Source organism: Sus scrofa, chromosome 3 (assembly GCF_054392235.1).
Source record: "Sus scrofa isolate SSC_HxYL_T2T_F1_AM1 chromosome 3, Sscrofa_HxYL_maternal_Yorkshire_Landrace_v2.0, whole genome shotgun sequence".
In the NCBI taxonomy this organism is placed as follows: domain Eukaryota; kingdom Metazoa; phylum Chordata; class Mammalia; order Artiodactyla; family Suidae; genus Sus; species Sus scrofa.
Window position 1 is genome coordinate 139,885,214 of NC_139385.1, and position 18,332 is coordinate 139,903,545.

The 18,332-nt window shown below is 49.0% G+C and overlaps 2 long non-coding RNA genes across 2 annotated transcripts; both read left to right on the forward strand.

Annotated features, from left to right (window-relative positions):
- The first annotated feature begins 336 nt into the window (after positions 1-336).
- Positions 337-9,856, forward strand: LOC110260061 (uncharacterized). The gene is made up of 4 exons (XR_002342873.2): positions 337-1,740; positions 2,164-2,269; positions 2,377-2,534; positions 9,436-9,856. It is a non-coding gene; the product is annotated as an uncharacterized LOC110260061 (long non-coding RNA).
- A 1,289-nt stretch (positions 9,857-11,145) lies between these two features.
- LOC146404979 (uncharacterized) lies at positions 11,146-17,807 on the forward strand. The gene is made up of 4 exons (XR_014839833.1): positions 11,146-11,278; positions 11,597-12,105; positions 13,897-14,133; positions 14,238-17,807. It is a non-coding gene; the product is annotated as an uncharacterized LOC146404979 (long non-coding RNA).
- Positions 17,808-18,332: the final 525 nt, after the last annotated feature.

An 18,332-nucleotide genomic window follows, 5' to 3' on the forward strand; every position in this document is an offset into this window, starting at 1 on the left:
CCACTTGTAGATGATACTTAGCATATCGAGCATGGAGGGTAATTAGAGTCCGTATCTTCCTCTGGCAGGTAATATTTTAATGGATCTAACAAACAAACTTCCCTTGGTGTGTTTCTGTGTCGTCTCCTGAATTTTCCTCTTTAAAATAAAAATGGAACTGCTCAGTATTTCACAATTCAGTAAAAATAATGACCTCACAAGAACTACTCACCAGCCCTGTTCCGCATCATTCCTCTGCGAGGCGTTTACACTTCTGAGGCCACCTCCAAAACCTTACGTATACAATATTAATTTTTGCCACATCTGGGAACCGCTGGATGTTAAGGGAACAACCCCACTCTGCTCCGTGAGTTCCCTGTGGACGTTAGCGGGTAAGAATTATATTCTCCTCCTCCAGGAAGCCTTCCCTGATCAGATCAGGTAGAGGCTGCCTCTCCCTTTCTGCCCCTGCTGTCATCCTATTTAGACGTCTGTCCCAGCTTGTGGCTTTCACTCCCGCAGTGTGGAGGAGACCTTGGGGAGTGTGAACGGATTGAGGACCAGGCGATCTCTCTCCCATTTGGTAAACATGAGTGGGATCTTTCTCTGTCTATTTCTTTCTCCTGACCTCCCTGAGCGAGCTTTTCTTGGTATCCCCCAGGTAGTGGTGGGACCCTTGGGTCTCTTGCCTGAGTGCTTTGTCCTTTCATTTGGCAGCTTTTCTGGGTGATCTCATGGAGCCTTGTGACTTCACCTGCAGCCTCTGGTCCCCAAGGCCCAGGCCTGAGCTCTCATCCTTATGCTCTGCAGGTATGGGCGGGGCGCTGCACACAGAGGCTCTGGATGGAGTCCGGGACTCCTGTGGCCTCTGGGAGTGCTTACCAGACGGGGCTGTGATATTCCTGCAAGATTAAGTCTTTTTTTTTTTTTTTTTGTTATTACCAACATGCATTTATTGACATTTATTTTTATTAGAGCATAGTCGATTTATAGTGTTTCTTCAATTTCTCTTATATAGCCAAGGGATCCAGTCGAACACAGTTCCCTGGCTGTATAATAGGACCCCGTTGCCCATCCCTTCCAAATGTCGCAGTTGGCCTCCACCAGCCCCAAACTCCTGTCCATCCCTCTCCCTCCTCCTTTCCCCCTGGCAACCGCAAGTCTGCTCTCTGTGGCCCTGATTTGTCTCTGTTTTGTAGACAGGTTCATCTGTGCCCCATTTTAGATTCCGCAGAGAAGTGATATCATATGGTATTTGCCTTTCTCTTTCTGGCTTATTTCACTTAGTAAGAATCTCCAGTTGTATCCATGTTACTGCAATAGCATTATTCTGTTTCTACGGCTGAGTAGTATTCCATTGTACATGGGTACCTGGAAACAACCTAAATGTCCATTGACAGACGGATGGATTAAGAAGATCAAATCTTTTTTTTCTTTTTTTTTTTGTCTTTTTAGGGCTGCACCCGCGGCATATGGAGGTTCCCAGGCTAGGGCTCCAATTGGAGCTGTAGCTGCCAGCCTACACCACAGCCACAGCAATGCCAGATCCGAGCTGTGTCTGTGACTTACACCACAGCTCATGGCAAGAAGATCAAATCTTTAATCCCAAGAAACCCCTCCTCGTTCTTCAGCCTCAGCTGGGCTTGGGCAGCCCAGCTGAGTTTCCCCCTGCCAGCACAGCCTCACGTCACTCTGCTCGGGGCCACCCTGCTTCTGTACCTGGCCAGGACTGGTGCTTTCTTCAATCAGAGCCACTGAAAAGTGAGTTTCTCCAGAACGGGCTGGGTGTCACTCAGCTTTGTTTCCCTGGTGTCAAGAAGGCACCCAGGAAATTGCTACTGAGTGAGGGGTCTGTGTTCCTTCCCCACGCGAGGCCCTTTATCCAGGAGAACAAATTTCGGATGCTGCAAACCTACCGCTTGACGGAGACCCGGTGACTCAGGGGATAGCTGTGGGCATGGGGGCTTTCCAGCAACCTAGTTAGATGAAACCACACAGCAACCTTCCTGCCCCACGGGGTGGCCTATTTCTCAATTCCTGTAGTCTCAGCAGCCCTCACTGCAGAATTCTGATGAGGCCAGGCCATTTCGCGGCTGGTCTTTGATGAGAAAAGGGAATTGAGATGTAGGTGACTGATTTGGACCTTGAGAAGCTGATGGGATGTCACCCTGCTCTTTCTGACAGTGGGAATGAGTCTGTGGAGAGGGGGCTTCCTGTGACCCCTGCCGGGCCTCCCGGAAGCTCAGCTCGGTCCCCGAGAAATGAGATGGGAAGGCATCGCTGACACTCGGTGCGAGAGATTGATTATCTGGGCCCGCGTAGCCTCTCTGGGCGAATTTCCCAATCAGAATGAAAAATCGCTCACGGTCCCGTTTCCCCCCTCATTCTGCATTTTAGGGCTGCAGTGAACTTCGAACTCCATCCGCCTTGCCTGATCGAGCTCGTCTAGGCGGCTTCGGGCTGGTGGCCACAGCTCCTCTGGGCTGATGGGCAGATGCTCCTTCCTCCTGCGTGGGGCAGGACCCAGGGGGCAGGCGGAAACCACCTCGTCTCTGGTGAGTGGTGCTTCCTCAGCCCCTTGGCGGTAAAGAGACGTAGTGATGACACACGGGGCCGATTTCTTTCCTCCTCCTCTTCTGTCTCGGCCAACCTCCCCTTTCTCATCTTTAACGCCTGCGAATCTCTGAATCCTCTCCTGACCTTGGCCACAGACCCCCCCTTCTGTACCCTCCCTGCTCCCCTGGATGCCCTGCTGGGAAGCTCCTCAGGCTGAACCTGGTTTTCTGCTCATGGCTCCGCCACTGCCTAGCAGCCCCAAGAGGCAGGATGCTGGGTCCGCTTAGAGGTCACTCAGGTGACCATTCAGGACAGATTTGGAAGGAAAGAAACCTGCAGAGGTGACCAGCCCTCTGCCCAGAGGACTATTTGCATCTTCTGAAGAGTTTTCAGAAATAACACCAAAGCCCTGGGTCCCCCTGGACCAGTGGGACCAGAATCCTCGGACGTCAGCATTTAAATGCCCACCCCCACCCCCCGACCCCGAGGTGTTTTTTCTGTGCACACAGGGAGGAGGGCTGCTCTAAAGAGCAGAGACCAGGCTTTGGGGCTGGACCTGGCTTCCCTCCTAACTTCGGTTTCCTCACTTAAAAGGATGAGGTTGCAGGGTTCTAGATCCTGCATATAAAGTGCCTATGAGAGTACGTACTCAGCAACATTTACTCCTGTGGTTGCAAATGCTTGGTGCCCTTTGGGCTTAAGCTTATAGGATTTGGAGGTAGGCAACGCCTGGTTCGAGCAAGTTACCAAATATCTGACTGTGAGCAGACTACCTGGCCTGTCGGAGTCTTGGCTGTCTCTCCTGCGGAATGGGTGTCATAATATCACCCACAGCACGGAGGGGTAAATGACACCGACTCCTGCCCCACTCAACTCCTCCGGACACAACACCACCCACCTCCTGGGCATCATGGGTGCAAATGGGTCCTGACACAAGGCTGCAGGGGAGAGCGAAGCAGGCTAGGCCTTGGCTCTGCCAGCTGAAAATTCCCCACTTCGTATATAAAATCCAATCCCAGCTCATTAAAGCGACCGACAAAGACAGCATGACTTGGTAATGCCTTCCTGGAGAGCAATTTGGCAAAATATCGATCAAGACTCTTAAAAATGTGCAGTCTTTTGCTCAGCGTTTTCACTCCTAGGCGTTTATTCTCAGGAACTATTTCGATATGTTCATAGAGATCTAGGTTCCAGGATTTCATCTGAAAATGTATCTCCCTGAGATATGGGGGGAATTGGAAACGAACAAGCGTATTGCCCAGAGTAGAGGAATAACTAAATAAATTCTGATACTTACGTATGTATAGTAGGATATTTTAAACCCATTAAAATCACATTGAAGAATAGTTAATGATATAGAAAAAATGTTCAGCCTGTAATGTTAGGTTTAAACAATTGCATGTAAAATTGTAGGTGGAGTGTGAACTTGGCCATGTTAAAAAAGTATGTATGATATACATGTGTTTTATATATGTATGTATATACATATATATGTATGTACATGTTGCATGTGTGTGCGCATATGCGTGTATATCATAAAAAAAAAAAAAAGACTAGAAAGGAATTCCTGTCGTGGTGCAGCGGAAATGAATCCAACGAGGAACCATGAGGTTGCAGGTTCGATCCCTGGCCTCGCTCAGTGGGTTAAGGATCCGGCATTGCTGCAAGCTGTCTCGTACGTCACAGCAGCAACTTGGAGCTGGTGTGGCTGTGGTGTAGGCCAGTGGCTGCAACTCTGATTAGACCCTAGCCTGGGAACCTCCATATGCTGTGGGCCTGGCCTTAAAAAGCAAAAAAAAAAAAAAAAAAAAAGACTAGAAAGAATTCACTAGGGTCTGGCCAGTGGCTATACCTGGATACCTGGGTGATGAGACAATGACAAAAAATTTTCTTTTTCTTTTCCATAGCACACTCTTTCCCCCTAATTTTCTGTAATGAGAAAATATGACCTAAAAGATACTATGTTTTAACCACATCTGTGGCAGGTGGAAGTTCCCAGGTCGGGGATTGAACCCACTAAAAAATACTTTAAAATAATTCAAGCAACAAAAGGGAATAGAAGCTCAGTTGGATCCTCCTACTGCCGAGAATGCAGGATGCGTCACCCCAGGTTTTCTTCATGGGGACCTCCCAGGCCGGGTCCCCCGTTGGAGTCCCTCCCCCACCTCTGATGCTGCAGACATTCCCCAAGGAGTCAGAGACTCTGTCTTGTCTTGTGTGCACCTGAGCCTCGAGTCCCGAGCCGGGGAGAGCTGTCATCCCTCCAGTGTCCTGGGACAGTGGACAGTAGCAGGTGAGAGCATGGGCTCTGGATTCAGCCGAGTGTGTCCTGGCTCGCAGCTCCATAGCTTATGTGCATGGACCCTGGGCAGGGATTCCTCACATCCAGGAGCCTTACTTTCCTCATCTGTAAAATGGGACAGCATTACCACCCGCGAGAATATACGGGAGACTTGCGACAAGAGCTTAGCGGTGTCCCTGACGTGTAGAGAGTGCCCTGTAACTGGGGGCTGTGTGTGCCCGTTCCTGTGTGTATATTGGGGTATATTTCCTCATTGGATAAATGGATCCAGGATAATTTTCACTGTTCACATCTTAAAAGCTTGGATTAATTTCTACGTAAGAAGAGCATTTTGTAGCCTCCTGGACCTCTGCCAGGGGGGCATAAAAAGGAAAGAGAAGCGGGCAGCAGAAAGGGCGCTCGGCCTCTCCACACAGCCGGAACTGTTGCCACTGTCCTCCCATCACAGCAGAAGCGGAGGAGGACTGCTGGTCAACCCCGAGGATCCTCCGTGTCTGTTCCCCTCGCAGCCACGTGGCTGGACCACGGCCTCCCCCGCCAGGCACACTCAGCGGAGTGGGAAGGCAGTAAACAGTTGCACACACAACCTCATGCCCCTCAGTGAGGAATGATACCCCCTTTTTTTTTTTCGGTCTTTTTGCTATTTCTTGGGCCGCTCCCGCGGCATATGGAGGTTCCCAGGCTAGGGGTTGAATCAGAGCTGTAGCCACCGGCCTACACCAGAGCCACAGCAACTCGGGATCCGAGCCATGTCTGCAACCTACACCACAGCTCACGGCAACGCCAGATCGTTAACCCACTGAGCAAGGGCAGGGACCGAACCCGCAACCTCATGGTTCCTAGTCAGATTCGTTAACCACTGCGCCACGACGGGAACTCCGGAATGATACCCTTGAGAGGAGGCCAGCGGCCTCGCCATCCTCTTCCTCTGCATCGTCTTCCTCCTCGCCATGGCGACATGAGGCATGGATGAAGCCCAAGCCCAGGGAGCTCAGAGCCTGGCGTGGCTCACCCCCCCCGCCCCCGCTTTGCTGCTGGTTCCCTCCTGGACTCTCAGTGTTCAGCAGCTGCCATTTGTATACGTGGCTTTCACCCTTTCTGGAAACTTCTGCCGTGGCTGTGAGGTGAGCCGGCTGTGATGGGCGTGGCTCTCTTGCCACCCTGGCTACGGGCCTGCGAGTCATGGCAGCTGAATCCCACACTTGCACCGGGGGGTGATGCCGGCAAGAATAACAACGCACGAGGCCAAATGCAAATTGTTTTAAAACACACAAACGAGCTGGGTTCAGGTGGTGCCAAAGAATTCTCCATTTCAGCAGAGAGTTATTTTGTGCATTTTACTACTGTCATCCAGTAAAAATGCAACTGTTCACAGCGTCATTAAGTTGTGGTGGTAGGAGATGCTGTCCAGGAGAGCAGGCCACACATGTAAACTGATTTGTCAGACTCACTTCGGTTGCATTTTTCAAAGTCACGTTGAAGTCTTAAGTCTGTGTGCTGTCTTTTTCTTTGTGGAATTTTTACTCTAAGCATTTAGAATCCATGTGATAAAGTGATGCCTTGAGCCATGCAAAGGGCTATAGAGCTCTAGGGTACAGGCTGTGATCCCCTATTTCAAGGAGCTACTAGGAAAGGCAGCATAAAATAGGGGCTAATGGGAACACATGTGCCACAGGCCGTGGGTACCATTAGGGATCAGGAATCAGAGATGAAGTCACCTGCTCCATCCAGGCCCAGATTGATGGCATGCAATCTAGGCAGGGGCACAGAGTCCTGGGCCCAGAAAGATCTTGCTCTTGGTTTCATGTTCTGCGTCACTGGTTTTGAAATTCTTAGTAATTGTGAGCTTGGTGTATTTTCTGAAATCTGTATTTTCATTCATTTCCTTTTCTTTCTGGACACACAGCTAGACTCTCACTTAACCCTCCCTGTAGTCTGGTATGGCCATATGACTAAATTTAACCAGAGGAACGAGGGTGCCATTTCATGCCTGGTGCTTCGGAACCCCCCACACATGTTCCTTTTACACACACACACACACACACACACACACACGCACGCGCATGCCTGGTTCAAGTTGTGCTAAAGAATTCTAGACCTCAGTCAAGGTCCCAGGACCCTGGTACTGCTATGATTCAACAACGACATCTCAAGGGGCCAAAAGCAGCTTCCAGGAAAGGCTGTCAAGGAAAGCCAGCCAGGCTTTTCTCCTTTGGTACCTGGGATGTGGCCCCAGGCAATGCCGAAGCCTGTGTTACGGATGGGGCGGCTGCCATCAGCCTGGATCAGGTTCTCTGAGTCACTGCATGGAGCAGAGCACTGTGTGCCTGGCCTCCTTGTCTCCTTGTTTTTGTTTTTGATTTTTTTTTTTTATGGCCACACCTGTGGCATGTGGAAGTTCCCAGGCCAGGGATTGAATCCAAGCTGTATCTGTGACCTATGCCAGCTGGGCTGTGAATTGAATCTGCACCTCTGCAGCAACCCAAGCCACAGCAGTAGGATTCTTAACCCACTGAGCCAAAGCAGAAACTCCAATTCATGTTTTTTTGTTGTTTTATTTTAAAGACTATACACATTTTAAGATTTTGAGGACAGAGAGTGACCAAAATATCTACTTCTTTTGGAGTAATAGATTATTCTCTGCAAGTTCTAACACATTGGGAGATGAAAAAAAAATGATACATGTTATGTTGGTAAAGAAATCGTCACTGCAACTGTGAAGTTTATCTGGAAATAAGAATGATTCATGTAGATCTTCAACAACAACCACTAGTGTAAACCCCTTTTTCCCCACCCAAAACAGACACAATGACACACAAAGAGAAAGAATACAAAGAAGTCCCTGGGAACTGTGATTCGGATGGGCCCTTTAGGCAACGAGTGGCTCAAGCAATGGCTGAGTTCCTCTGGAGTCTAAGGTTTTGGTACCTTCCCTCTTCATGTCTGGTCGGGTGTCGGTAGGGGATGCCACCTGTCACCCTCTCCAGGCATGTGTGTCAAGAATAGTGCTGCCCAACAGAGGTATAATGTGAGCCACGTATGCAGCTTTAACCGGTAGACACATTTTAAAGAGTAAAAAGAGGGAGTGAACAGGAGGCACTGGGAGTTTGGATCCATTACATTTAGAATGGATAAGTAAAGAGGTCCTACTATACAGCACAGGGAACTGCAATTTCTTAGGACAGAACATGATGGAAGACAGTACGAGAAAAAGAATACATATGTGTGTACATATATGTATGTATAGGACTGGGTCCCTTTGCTGTACGGCAGAAAGTGACACAACATTGTAAAGCAACTACACCTTCATTAAAAAAAGCAAAGAGAAACACATGAACATAAATTAAAACCTATATTTTAGCTAACCCAATATATTATAAATATCATTTCAACATGTAACGAACCGAAAAATGATTAGGGAGACATTTTTCCCTCTTTTTCATCCTGAGTCTTTGAAATATGGTTTGTATGGCATGCTTTACACATCTCAGTTCACACTGGCTACATTTTAAGTGACCAGCAGATACAGGGGCTAGTAGCCACATATAGAAAACACCGTTCCCCTGGACAGGCACCATTCTCTTCATCTCTTCATGTCTTGTGCCTGTGAAAAAGTAGGTACTTAATACTGAGGAACAGAGATGACCACACTGTTGGAAAGGGGTCTTTGCAAACACAGGTACTTGGGAGGTACCAGAAAGCCCTGGAGTCATGTGGCTGGTCATTAAGAGCGTGGACTTTCATTCACACCCCTTGGCCATGGCTCTATCAGCAGCTGACCCGGATCAAATCATTTCGCCTTTTTATGCTGCAGTTTCCTTCTCCGTTAAGAGAGACAGCAAGTTATCTTGCAAGATGTCAAGAAGATTAAATGGGAAGATGTACAGGAAAGGTGGAGTGCTCAGGCATTTAAGAAGAAGGGGCTGCAGTTATTTTAAAGAAGCTATTCCGTGGTTCCCATGGAGAACTTGGGTGTTTGTAGCCACAATATAGGTTGTCCAGAGAAGAGCTGAAATAAGGGACGGGTTCTTCCTGCTCTGGGAACCATCCTGGAGGACTCTCAAAGCTCTTCATGGTTCTCTCTTTGGCCAAAGCTGGGTAAAGTCATGTGCCAACTGCAAGGCTTGGGGAACAAGGGCAAATGCCAAAGAGGGTGGCCTTTGCTCGGGGAGTTGCTCACGTCATTCCTCCACCACTTAGGGTTCCAATTCCTATGGGAACTTGATGGCTGCCGGGCGCGGTCCCTGTCGCCTGCTCTCTCTGCTCCCGCTGGCCCATCTTCATCCTCTGTCTCTCCTCTCCATCCTCCGCTGGGCTTCCACTAGCTTTTTTTTTTTTTTTCTCTCCACTGACTGCCTTGAGCTATGGTTGTTTAACACAGTGGAAACAGTGTTTTATTATTATATCCAGTTTTGAAAATGAAAAGTGGGCAAAACGAGCCAGATGCATAGTGGCATTAAGAGAAGCAAAGGCTAACTTTATTCAAAAGCTTCTTTGTGGTATGGGGCAGGAAGTGGAATGGCTGTAAATGGCACACATTTCTCAATCATTTAATGCACCAGTAATCTTGGCATTCTTTTTCTTCTGTCCCCTGAAAGAAAAAAAAGAAGACAGTGCCCAGATGCAACTCAGACAAGAGAGGGCGAAGGAACTGAGTCAGTGCACTGTCAGACAGCCCCTTGGGAGGCTGGTCTGCGCTCCAGCGATGCTTCATGGGAAGGTGGATGACACGACGGAAGTGTGTGTAGAAGATGCAGGTTCTGTCATATGGTTGAGCCTGCGCTACCCCGTGAATCCCTGACTTTTTCTCAGAACTGCTGGCCAACTGATTCTCAAACCCATCACTGCTGGAAACACCATAAACGTCAAATTTTAGACTTCGGCTTGGACATCCATTTTCTGGGGGTGGTAGAAGCCCAATCCCCACCTGTAACATTTACCCCTCTTGCCAAATGCCATTGTCTTTCTTTCTACTGCAAGTTAGTCTCTTGGCACAGAAAACAAAAACACAAAGAAGCATGAGGAGCTGCATCTTTTCTTGAAGAAGAAAATCATATTTCTGGGTACCAGGCCAATAGAAACGAAAGAGGAAATCAGAGATGGATGCTTCTGATAGGACTCTGGTTTGGTTGCATCTTAAAGACTTATTCATAGATGTTAGAAAGGATATGGCCCAAGGGAGTGTGCAGTACATACACCTCAATTGATTCAGACACAGAAATGTCTTTGCAGCTCTTTAAGGAAATGGGTACCCGTGGAAAAACGGCAGTTGACTGTAATGAGTAACAAAGATGGTGCCTGACGTGGGTAAGGAACAAAAGTCTGACCAGTGCGGAATAGCTCTCACATGTTATGATTTTAGCATCTTTCTCAGAATTCTCAGGATGGTTTCCCACATGTTCTCACGGAGCTTTGCACTGTTCTACAGTGTCAGGAGGCAGCCATGCCAATATGGCACGAAAGAAGGCATCGTGCCTTCAGAGATGGCTGGGAGTTCCCCTGGGGGCTCAGTGGTAATGAACCCGACTAATATCCATGAGGATGCAGGTTTGATCCCTGGCCTCGCTCAGTGGGTTAAAGATCTGGCGTTGCCATGAGCTGTGGTGTAGGTTGCAGATGTGGCTTGGATCCTAAGTTGCTATGGCTGTGGTGTAGGCCGGCAGCTGCAGCTCTGGTTTGACCCCTAGCCTGGGAACCGCCATATGCTGTTGGTGTGGCCCTAAAAAGCATAAAAAAAAAAAAAGCTAGAACTCTTATTTCTGGACTTCCAATATCCTTTTGGAGCTGATTCTGCAGCATACAGAAGTTCCCGGGCTAGGGGTTGAATCAGAACACCACCTGAGGCCTACGCCACAGCCACACAACACCGGATCCGAGCTGCTGTGGCTGTGGCATAGGCAGGCAGCTGTAGCTCCGATTCCATCCTGGCCTGACCTCCATAGGCTGCAGCTTGTGGCAACACCGGGTCCTTAGCCCACTGAGTGCGGCCAGGGAACTACCTCACATGCTCACGGACACAGCGGGAACGCCTCCGGTATTATCTTTTCTTATCCTGTGTCCATCCTTCTCCCAACAGCAAAATCCCCCTGTCCTTGAACTCCAGAGTGGACAAGCTGGTTCCCGTGTGACTGGCTCCAACCGCTGTGTGGAGCTGGTCCCCAGTCGTGTAATTGTTTGTTTATTGTATGTCTCTCCCCGGAGAGTTCCTCAAGGGCACAGACCCAGATTTATGCATTTTTACATCTCAGTAACTCTCACTGGCATCTCGTAGGTAATAGTTTAACCAAGCCTGGTTGAATGAAGCAAGCGGCCATGTATTCCAGGGTGTTGAGTTACTAACTCTCTTGTTGGCGTCCTTTGGTGTGTTTCTAGAGTTACTTCCTGCAGCTCCCTTTTCTCCTTGAGATAAAAAAAGAAGCCAGACCTCTCACCTTGCAAAAGGTTAGTCCTCTTCCTAAAGCCATTTTTTGTGAGCCCTTTTGAGAGGCTCGCAAAGTGTCCTCTATCCCTGGGGAGGATCCTAGGTGAGGGGTTGGCAGACATCGCCGCAAACCAAGAGAACTTGCCCTTGACATTGGATGAAAAGAAGCATTGTGTCCCTTTGCTTTTAATTTCAATCCCTGTCATTGTCACTTGCCTGGCAGAGAACTGTGTAGACTGGGAAGGCTTGATTTCCGCCTCCCCCCTACCCTGAACCCTTTGCAGCCAGATAGAGTCTGTCTTTTCCCTCACTGTTTTTTTTTTTTTTTTTTTCCCCAGCTTCGATGTACTTGAAACAACCATTTTGAATACGGAAAGGGGCCGCAGCCTCGTTCCAGCAGCTAGCGGGGCAGAGCCGCTATGCTGGCTGTGCTGTGCGAGTTGATTGAAGCCTTTTTTAAGCCTCAGCAACAAGTGGCTACCTTCTCGGGTGATGCTGTGATACAAATGCCATCCACAAAGGCTACTTGTGGAGACTGGTATCCCTTCTTTGGCTCAGATTTCTCCAGAAAGTGGTCACAGGTTGATGGGCTGGTGAAGCTTCTTTCTCCTTTCAGCCCATCAGATTTTTTTAAATGCTCCCCAGCCCTGCTCCGATTCCGTGTTTGATAACCTCCAACGGTTAAAGGGAAGTATTTGTCATCTCAGCACCTGGTTTCAGGAACAAAGTACTCACCTCCCAGCCCAGGAAGCCGTTTCAAAATAACCTTTGTTCAGGGATCTGAAAGAGCTGAGTACTCCGCTGCCAGGACTGCCCCTGGCTGGGCAGGTGGGGGCAGAGATTTCAGGTGAGCAGGGCTGCAGCCGTTGCCATGGTGACTATCAATCATTTGATGAGATCTGCTGGGAAGGGGGTGGGGGTGAGAAGCCACAGGAAAATCTGCCTTTTAACAATTCCTTAGCACCCAATGCGGCTATCAGGCTCAAGCCTTTGGAGATAGTAATTTGGGGGTACCTGATTCTGGAAGCAGAGGGAAAGCTATGCCGTCTAACTTCCTTTGAGAAATGCATCTAGTTGGTGAACCAGGAGCCTCGTATCCTTTAGGCGCCCTCAGACCTAACGCTGATTTTGTATGAGAGTATGCGGGGGCAGGGCTGCTCTTTACCAAATCTGCCCTACTGGGCCCAAATGTACAACTCGGTGGCTGTAGGATTTCCTGACTCCTATGGGGAATCCTGATCTTTATTTTTCTTTATTTTCTTCCTTTTTTTTTTTAGGGCCGCTCGTGCAGCATGTGGAAGTTCCCAGGCCAGGTGTCAAATTGGAGCTGCAGCTGCTACTGGCCTAAGCCACAGCCACTGCAACGTGGATCTGAGCTGCATCTGTGACCTATGCTGCAGCTTGCAGCATCCTCTAAGAGACTACATCAGGGTCTTAACCCATGGAGCCACAATGGGAACTCTGGGAATCCTGTTTTGAGTTTTCCGTTTAGAAGTCTAGGAATAGATCACTCCAGCTTCGGATAATCAGCCAAGGGATGATAAGGTTAGCTCTCCTGTGTTGAGGACCTACTGTGTGCTGAAGGCTTTGCCCACATCGTCTCCATCAGCTCTTAAGACAGCTTTGTAAGGGATGTTGTTAACTCTACTTCACAGACAAGGAAACAAAGGTCCAAAGAATTGAAAAAACAACCTCTTTGAGGCCAGAGAGCTAATAACTATGGGAGCAGGGACTTCATACCAGCAAATAACTATGGGAGCAGGGACTTCATACCAGCAAATAACTATGGGAGCAGGGACTTCATACCACCTGACTTCCCATCATGGAGCCTCTGGGGGTTGATGAAGGAACGCGGGCTGTGCTGTGGCTAATGGGCAGGCACTGGGGGGCTGCTTCACCAGTATCTGCTACGGGCCCTCTGCAGCCCTCATCAACCTCTGGCCTCAATGCTCTGCTGCCTTGCTAAATTTGAGGCAGCTCCCCACCCCCCCGCCCCCAGAGGAGCCAGACTGCCCTGTCACACCTGGTAACACCTGGGGGTGGGGGGAGAGATTTGGAAACTCAGGCATTGGGCACCCCGGGCTCTGCCAAGGACCAGATCCATCAGTCTAATCAGGTGACCTTAGAGTTTGGGCCCAGCTGGATGTTGGCAGCACGGGACTCTGACTTTGCTAAATGTTTTACAACAGAGCCACCACGAAAAGAACTGCCCGTTGGTTGTTATTTTGGATGCTCGATTGATGTGTAAGTCTAGAAACTCAGGCACTCTAGTTGACTGGGTTTGGGAGTTCTGCCTTGACTTGCGTGAGTGTCCAGCTGCTCTGCAGGAGTGACCAAGACCATCACGGAGCTGTCATGACCTCGTGAGGTTTGGGTTTCTTGACATGGGCTTCTTTTTCCCATGGGCAAGACTCCGGACTCCAAGGACAGGCTGGGGCCAGCCAGGGTCTGGTCCCCTTTCCCTGGGTCTCTGTCTGCTTATGCCTCTTTCCAAGGCCTAAGTCCAGCCATGTCCCAGGTCCTTAGGAAGGACTGTCTTATAAGAAAGAGAAAGGAAAAACCAAAGGGCCTCTTGATTCATCCTCTCACTATAACGTCTAAGGTTATCTCTGGCCATACGGGGCCTCTTTCTTTCTAGAGCCAAGAGACTCAAGTGACTACTTGGAAAGAGGGGATGTGGCAGTCTCGGTGGCACCAGAAAACCCGGGCTCTGCCAGAAGAGGGAGGGGAAGACACTGACTTCAGCAAAATGGGGACAAGAACCTCCACGTTGCAAGAAGAAGGAACAAGGCACACTTGGCACCTGCCACCTGTTCACATCTCCACAAGTGGTGGCGACTGTTGGTATTATTATGATGTGACTGTCTCCCACTCTGTAAGTCCCTTCTAAACCCCTAGATAGGCATTCCAAGGGTTCAGTGTCAATGTTTCCTCCTTGCTCACTTCAGCCAGAAAGGAGCTGTCTTTCTCTCCCTGCAGCTCTTGGCCAGTCTGGCGGCAGCATCCATCTGATTCCTACCTTGTGACTGTATTCGAACAGAGACTGGCTCTTACCTGCCTGCTGGATGGAGGCTCACAGAGGCTAAGGGCCCAGGACCACAGGTTAGTGGGTGTGGAGCTGGGCTTTGAAGTCTGACCCATAGTCCTTATCCCTGGAAAATGGGAAAAAACAGCATTAGGGAATTCACAAGAGAAGTTTTCTCAGGCTTTTGCTTAAGAGTGGGAACTAGCAGGTCTGGGCTGGCCCTAACCGGACACCAGGCTCCCAGCGTCCAGCACACAGCACATTTATAGAAAGTACCAGCTTGCCGTTTTCCTGATCAGCGGGGACTGCACAGTAGGATGGAAACGTGCCCTGGAGATGTGGGCGTTGGAGCTCCTGATAAAGGGGCTGGCGGTGGAGGAAGTGCTCAGAGGGTGCTGGGCGAGCAGGAAGTGGGAGCTGTTTCTAGCGCAGAGGATGTGGCTCAAGACAAGGTATGAGAAATGAAAGTCAAGGAGGAAGTAGAAGTGGGATCCGTAGGTGCCTTGAGGACAAGGAAGTGGCTTTGTTACCAAAGGTGGAAGGAGAAATAGTCTTGTAATGTCTGCAGGGGGAGGCGATGGGACCTGCAGGTCGCCCTTTGCCTTGTGGAGAGTCTCGGCCAGCCCAGTGCTCAGAGAAGACACCCTGAAGGAGAAATGTCCCTTCTTTTGTTTGTTTTAATCTTGCAAAATTTCTTCTTCTGCTTCATCTTCTTTTGTTTTAAGGTATAGTCGAGTTACAATGTTATGCTAGTTTCTGCTGCACAGCAAAGTGACCCAGTCATACAGGTATATACATCCTTCTCCCATTATCCTCCAGCACCTTCTGTCACAAGGGATTGGATAGAGGTCCCTGTGTTGCACAGTAGGAGGACCTCATGCGTATCCATTCTACATGGAAGAGTTTGCACCTACCACCCAGAAAACGCCCCGCCCATCCCATTCCCTCCCCCTCCCCCTTGGCAACCACAAGTCTGTTCTCCATGTCTGCAAGTCTGTAGGAACTTATCTATAGAACAGAAATGTCACTTCTGAAGGCAATGGGACATGGAGTTCAGATGGGTTGTGTTGGCTGCCTTGGGCTTGACTTTTAGTTCTCTGGCCGGGTGGGCGGTCCCCAGGGATGTGCCAGGTCCCTGGGAGCCACTCCAGGGAGGCAGCTCTGGTTTCCCTTGAGGCCAAGGTGGTTCATAAAAATCCACTACGCAGGGAGCACTAACCATGCCCTAGAGTTTACAGATATTAAACAATGTCATTCTCACATTAATTCCACGAAGTGGGCAAATGCTATTACTTATATTTTACAGAGATGAGGCAGCTGGGAGTCGCCATATCTAGGTCATACGTCCCAGAGTAGAGGTGTTCTGGCAAGTTGATTGCAACCAGATCTCTGTGGCCAGAATCAGGATTCTTTCTGCCAAGCTGCTTGTTCCCATAAAGGTCTCCCTTAGAAAAATTTCTCCCCTGCGTATCAACAAGGAGCATCATCAGAGGCCATTTTCGGGTTAAAGGTCCTTCTGAAAATCAGATGAAAGCTAGGACATAAGAGCACATATGCTCTTCAATTTGGGGGATTGAGGAGTCTCTGAAGTGTATCTATATGCATCTGAATGTCTACAGACCCATTTCAGAAACTCCTGAGATAAGGAAAAGGAAAGAAGCCAGAGAAGAAAGAAGCCTCAACGGAAACAGAATTAAAAGTTGAGTTGTCAGCACAATCTCAACCTTCTGAATGTGTTGCTTTGAGTACAACAAGCTTCAATACACAGGGTTGTGTTATCTCACTGTATAAATATTCTTCTTATTCATAACGTACATGTGACAATGACAACTCCTTTGATCATTCTACAGGTATATATTTTTCCTCCCATAAGACTCAAAACATAAAATAATTTATAATAATCTATAGAAAAGCTTAAACTAGGGCATCACTTCCTCTTCCTTTCCAACTCAGGTGTTTCACGGTCAAGGTCATCATCCATTCTTCTAAGCCATTCTTCCAGGATCATCCAGAATCATTTGGCAATATAGTTACATTAATCTTATGAGGACTTCCATCTCATTGGAATATGGTACTTTGCATATGTTTTACTAAACTTATTATTTCTTTGATACCACTTTCAATCGTACTTAAAATGCTCAGGCACAGAGAATCCTGGGCTGCTGGGGATGGAAACCACAGAAGATGGGGAAACAAAAGTAAGAAGGTTTGAGCTGGATGATTTCTGAGGCAAAGAGAGGTTAAACTGATAGTTTCAAGGCTACCTGTCAAATTGCTGGCAGAGCTGAGATGAGAACCCCAGTGTCCAGACTTCTTTCAGGATTCTGTTCATTGCAACATGTCTGGACATGCATTTGTTCAATGTGTGGCCGGATGGAGTTTTTTTCTAACCCCTTTCTCCTTCCTTTTGCATCCCTGGCAGGGAGGGGATCTTTGATTACATGGGGGAAGGCCCAGAGGCTTTGTTAGCAGAGACCCCTGACTCAAGATGAAGACCATGGCCATGGTCAGAGAAAGGTGCCCTGGTCTGGGATGTATCGGTAGAACCTACTTCTGTCTCTGGGGTTGGGGCCAGAAGTAATGGGCATCCCTACCCCAAGGACACTGGAGTGCAGCTCCAGGAAGGGGTGGCATCCCAGGGGTCCAGAGGGGTCCAGAGGCATGTGGGGGAGGGAGAGAGGCCAGCGGGCCATTAAGGAAAGGTGCTCTGTGAGGTAGACCCCGGGTAGATGGAAAGGTGGTCTCGTGAGCGACGGCTCTGTGTACATTTGGATCTGTTTGAAATGGAGTGGAGAGCTTGGCGGTCAGCGTATGATGAGCACACTGGGGACCAGGTCCTGTGCGAAGGTCTCCAGGAGCAGAAGTCAGGAGCTCCACTTTCAAGTTTCTAACCTCAGAGGTGGATGTGGCGAGGCACCAGATTTAGCCCCTTAACCTTCCATGCTTTGTATTTTCTGACTTTGCCCCCTTTCAATCGGCTTGACACCTGGCTCGAGATTCAGTTCACACAACCTTGAATAACTTTTTAGAGCCTTAGTTTCCTTGCTGGCCACCTCGAGCTTCTTCCTGTCTCTAAAAAATTAGAAATAACCCACTTGGAAAGTATAACTTGAATGAAAGGAGCTGAAGAACATGGCGTCAATCAGATCCCAGCATGACCTTATCCAAGGAAAGAGTGCATCTTTCAGAAGGAGAACCAGCCATACTGGAAGCAGAGGGAAAGGACCCAGGGAGCAGACACTGATGTCTAGTCTCTCTAGGGAGAGTCCCTCGCCAGGGACCGTCATCTCCAGCACTGACGATGCCCTGTTATGGGAACAAGAACACTTGACATCAGGATACATTCAAGCCAGGACACGTTCAATTCCCCCTGCTCTGGCTCTGGGCTCACCAAGCAAACTTCTGGTTATAATTTGGCTTCCCATGTAATTTGCCTGCAAGGAGCAGATGTTTGGCCAGAGGAAGTAAATGCTGGTGCCCTAGGCAGTCGCCTTTTATTTGAACAATAAATTAATACATTGGCACTCTGGCTTCTGTGCTTTGGTTTCCTGTGGGTTGGTGAGCCTGAGTCAGCACGGTTCTCATACACAGCCTCTGACCCCCAGCGTTGTGTCCTTCCACTAAATCCCACAGGGCTCTTTTTCCTCCCAGCTGCTGCCTCTGCCTCTCTCCACTGACCGCGCAAGGGCCCAGAGCCAATCTGAATTCCCAGGGGATGTCTCTGAGCCATCACGCAGCCCCAAAAGCTGCATCCCATTGGAGGTTTGGGGAGGGGCTGTGCCCACCACTGGAGCCACTGAAGGCCTGTTGGAACTCAGGATGCTAATGAAGTGAATGAATGACATAATGCCCGGACTTAAGTAGAAAGATAATAGAAGGCCAAGCTTTCTCATGAGGAGGGGGGGGTCCCTATTTGAAGTCAGTGGAAGGAGCATCGGCAGGGGAACTTGGGTTCTAACTTGGCTCTTCCTCTGATTCTCTGAGGGCTCGTGGGAATGGCGATGGGATTCTTTTTCTTCTTCTTCTTCTTTTTAAAGTATAATTGACTT